The sequence below is a fragment of the Hibiscus syriacus genome, unplaced genomic scaffold, assembly GCF_006381635.1.
Source record: "Hibiscus syriacus cultivar Baekdansim isolate YM2019G1 unplaced genomic scaffold, ASM638163v2 tig00020637_pilon, whole genome shotgun sequence".
NCBI classification, from domain to species: Eukaryota; Viridiplantae; Streptophyta; class Magnoliopsida; order Malvales; family Malvaceae; genus Hibiscus; species Hibiscus syriacus.
This window is the reverse complement of record NW_024062498.1, coordinates 98,971-104,192: the sequence shown is the minus strand read 5'-3', so window position 1 is coordinate 104,192 and position 5,222 is coordinate 98,971. Positions and strand designations below refer to the sequence as shown.

The window sequence follows — 5,222 nt, the reverse complement described above, 5'->3', positions numbered from 1 at the left end:
GATTGAAATTGAGATCCTCTTGATTCCATAATCCAAGCCACGACAATGCAGAGTGGGACCTAAGTCAACAACATTGAAAATTGTGGAGTTAAACTCAGAAGGCTCCAAAAATTTCTTAGTAAACGACAATGAAGGGTTTCAATTATTCTAGTTTTCGTACCACAAACATGGAAATCTGTGTTGCAGACCCTAATGCAACACCTAAAGAAATATCCTGCAATATTTGAAATTTATGTGTCAACATATTGGTTATTGATATAAAACAGTTGCTGATGACACAGTGATATATTTAGTATTTACTCACCAGCTTGTTTTTGAAAGCAAAAATGATAGCTCCTGCATGTTCTGCTGCATTTCCAACATGGGTAGCAGTATAATGCTGATGAAACTAACAGAAATTCCCCAAGAATCCGATGCGTCCTGGAATATTTAGTTGATTAATTTTCAATAAACAGGCTTTGTTAAATGGTGATTAATTCATTATCAGCAACAAAAGTTACCTCAATTGTTCTACAACATATTCAGAGAGGAGAGAAATGACAGCAGTCATTCCAACAAGCCATATAAATCCACTCCAAAATCCGATCACCGGCTCTTCCTCTGATATTCCATCGCCGTCTTCCGATTCCTGATCGGTTGCATTATAAAGGGTTATTCACCAAAAATTCTAGAAAAAATTAGTTTTTTCGGATGAGCTTATGACATTAATGAACTACCTCTTGGGCTTCAAACAATTGCCGGTGTGTGAATAGTTGGAAGACCAGGTACGAGATGTACGCAATCAACATCACAATGCTGCTCGCTCTCGACAACTGCAGCGTAGGATCGGCCGTGAGAGCGGCAGATGCACCACTCATTCGGAACAACAACGGCAACGAATGACACAGTAATGCGAGCAAAAGGAGGAGAGAGTTCACATCGGCTTGTCTCTGTCGAAATTCAACAATGTTTTAACACCCAAATTAGTAAAATTTTCAACAAATTGAAGATTGTTAGGTAAGATGGTGCATGTGAAGTTTGATACGTACTATCGTATTTTTGTTCCCTTCTGAGGTTGGCAATACCGCCACAGAAGAGAGAGGTCCCAAGGACCAAGCAGGTTCGATAGGACAGAACCGAGCAGGGAATACTTGACCACGTCTATTTATTTTGGCTTAGTGCAAATATAGCTATGATCAGCTCGGTTGCATTGCCACAGGTTGCATTCAACAGCCCTCCCACTGCAAAATCAAATCAAGATTAGTAAGGTTGGCGATCATGGTAAACATATAATGTATGTGCAGTGCTGATAATAATTTACCTGTCGCACCAGTGTAATAGCAATTTGCCTGCAGAAAAAGAAATTATGGATAATCAAATTGAATTCTAGAGATCAAGGATCGAAGAAGAAGAAGAAGAAATCAATATGAATATGGCTTACTCGGTGAGGAAACTGACTCTTTCAGCCAATGGTGTAAGTCCAAGTAAATCAATGCAAAAATCCAGGGCTGTTGATTATTTTAAAGGAAAACTCATAAATGTCAGCCCTTGAATCAAGTGGGAATAATATTCAAATCATATTCGACTTAATTTCCAAATAAGTCAAATTAGTATTCACTCACTGTTTCATCAAAACCAGCTTCCATAAAAAAGAAGAGTAACAAAGAAAGAAAGAAACTCACTCTTCCAAAGCCATAGCACTCAGCAGCAATGGCCAATGGAATAGCAGGGAAGAGAACCGAAAGTTTGTCCCCAAATGACCTCTTGAAGATTGGTGAGGAACTGCCTAAGCATGACAAACCGAACCTTGGAGACAAGGGTCAATCCGATTTTTTCCTCAACGAGGAAGACGACATGTTATGTGCAGTTCTTCCATGGCGAATCTCCTTGCTACAACCTTCAAGTTCCCGTTCTCCAATAGCCATGGTTCTTGAAGGGAAGCCATTTTTGTATGTTTGCCACACTATTTATCTCTCAGACAACAAAAAAACACTATGGAGGGAGGTGACAAAAAGCAATCAAAAGACTCAATTCTATTTGGATGAGTTTCAAGTGTGAGTTGCAGACTGTTATAAATAGAGGACACTGGATGCAGCTTCACGAAGCTTCTCAAAGTAATTTATTTGGGGTTCTTATTTAGGGCAAGACACATGGGCTAAGATGTTAATAATTTTATGGGGAATGTTTCAGTTCCATGATTGAAGTTTTTATTAATATTATATTCTTGATGTTGCATTATTGGCATAGTACACGATTTTGCATTTGTGTCAAAAATTCTATTTTATTAATTATGTTTAGACCTATCGTTATGTTATTTTAATATGTTTATTTACAATTTCGTTGAAATGAGTTTCAGTTGATATTAAATTTTGAATTTGATCTTAAATTATCTTTTATTTATTTTTATAAAATGTACACTCATATGTGAGAATAATTATTGGAAGTGTAAAAAGAGTGACAAATCTTTATGAAGCCTATAGAGACCTCAAGATGATAATTCTGACTCATATTCTCAATGTTATATATGACGTAAATATATTTTTAATAATTTAATGTAATTATAAGATAATGTTTATTTTAAATATTTTCAACCCTTTGACAATAAAGTTTAATACATTTTTACAATCTCTGATGTTCAAACCTAGGACTTCTGGAGATAACAATCATCTCTTTAGCCACTAAAATAACTTGATTCGTACACACACATAAATTTTAATTGTTAATATTCAATTACTAGATTGTTATAATAATCAAAGTAATAAATATTCATTAATAGTAAGAGATCCTGATGTAAAAGATTTTTTTTATATTTAAGGTTTTTTTCATTAATAACATTTTTCATAAATGAAGGATAAGATTTGATTTTTTTGAATTAGAGTTGAAAATGATATAATCGGTTAATAATTTTTTTTATTAATCTAGGGTAAATATAATGTAGTAGTTGTTCAAAGATAACCTTCAGTCTTTTAACATTAAATGTTCGTACCCCTAGTATTCCGAGTGCTCGAATCTGAGACCTCAAAAATTGCAATCAATAATTTTAATGTGAGAGAGTTTATAATTTTATTTGTGTAGAAGTTACATTTTATCGTGAAGATGATTTGTAACTTTATTCATATAAAACTTACAAAATTAATATAATATAGGTAAACTACATTAGTTACCATCGAGCTTTAGACGTTGTATCGTTTATATTCTTGTACTTTCAATTTATCAATTATAACATTGAACTTTAATTTTCGTTTCAATTATACACTGAGTCATTAAACTGTTAACAGTCAAATCAAAACGAAATCGTTTTGGTAAAATGTCTACATCGGCAACCTTCAGCCATCGTGTCGTTAATGATTTAACGTTTCAGTGGTATAATTGAAATGAAAATCAAAGTTCAATGCTATAATTGACAAATTTAAAAGTTTAGTGGTATAAACGATACAATACCTAAAGTTTGGTGGTATCTGATGTAATTTATCGTACTATAATTTATCATTTGAGGTTGTATAAATAAATCAAAGAAATTAAATTACACTAAATTAATTAAACGACTTAAGTGATTAAAATATATATTTTTCTTTTCAGAACAATTCCGTTTATAAATATATGCGTTATCATATTCAAATAGACTTGCACTTCCCTTGATGCATTAATGAAAGCAAGTCCAAAATTTTCTTAGCCTCATATAATAAAAACAATGGGAAAATAATGAGCAGTCATGGTTCAACAACCAGTCTAACTGTATTTACTCTTGTTTAATAAAAGCAAGGACAAGGCCAAAGAGGAGCCACGTGAAAGATTTTCATGAACCATACATAATTCTTCATAGCTTTTCCAGAACCAGGAAAAAATTTGATCGTACCATCGCAAGATATTCTGTGGTTTAGACGTTGTTGCACCTTTTGGAGTTGGTAGATATATGTTCACGTCAACTTTTAATTCGATCTTTTTTTGAAAGATTTTAGGCATAATATCAAAATTAGCCCTTAACATTTATTAAAATGATTGTTTTAACTCTTTTTTTTAGTATTTTGACCTATAGCGTTTTATTTTATGGTAAAAGACCTCTAACATTTGAAAGAATAGTCACTTTCAGTAGCGAATTCATTGAGGGTTGAGGCGTGCCCACCCTAAAATCCAAATTTTGTTCGGTTAGGGGTTGTTTGTTTGGCTCTGAATGGAATCATTCATCGTTGAATGCTGAACCGTTCATCGTTGAATGTTGAACCGTTCAATATCAGCGTGTTTGTTTCGCACCTCTGAATGATTCAGTGCTGACTGATTCAGCAAAACAGTGTTGAATGATTCAACACAGAAGTACATTCTGAATGATTCAGAGCCATTATCAATAGCATTTCACATTCATAGCTAATTCATACAGAGCCTCTGAATCATTCAGCATTTGAATCATCCAGTGCTTAATCATTCTGAAGTAAACAAACAACCCCTTAGTTACTTATTTTACTGATGGTGCCACCCTGAAATTTTGTTTGTGCCCACTTTGAAACCCAAATTGTTTTCGATTAGTTACTTATTTTACTGATGGTGTTCATCCTGAAATTTTATTTGTGCCCAGCACATTCAAAAATTTTATGTTGTTAACATATATGTGCCCACCCTAAAAAATATTTCTAGATCCGCCATTGGTCACTTTGACTCATATTCTATTTTTAGAACATTTTGACCCTCAACATTTTATTTTCGAGTAAAAAAATCTTATTTTAGAGCATTAATCGTGTGTTAACTAATATTTTCTAACTATAAAGGGTAGTGGGGAATATGCATTACCTAGGTCTGGTATGTACCCACCCTGAAATCCGAATTTCTTTATATTCGTTGTTCATTTTACTGAAGGTGCCCATGCTGGAAATTTATCTATGCTCACCCCATACGAAAAATTCTATTGTTAATACGTATGTGTAACATCCCAAACTATGAGTTAGTGACCGAATTGTAAAATTTCAGAATTTAGTGATTAAAATAAAATATTTGAATAGTTCAAGAATTATTTGGAGATATTTGATGAAGGGTTGTTGGTAATTATTAAAGGAATTAGAGGGCAAAGGGGTCATTTGACTTGGAAAGGATAAGATAATAATATTTATGGGATAAGTTTGAGAGATTTCCAGAAACTCTCTTTTCTTCTTCTTCTTCTTCCTTCCTCCCGTGTCTCCATAGTAAGGTAAGTTTTCTGATTAGTGGATTATTTGTGGATTTTTGGTATGTGTTTTGATCATTAGATAATAACT

General features: G+C 33.3%; 1 pseudogene; it reads right to left on the bottom strand.

Annotated features, from left to right (window-relative positions):
• Positions 1–7: 7 nt before the first annotated feature.
• On the bottom strand, positions 8–936 carry LOC120209856 (annotated as a pseudogene).
• Between the last annotated feature and the right edge of the window lie 4,286 nt (positions 937–5,222).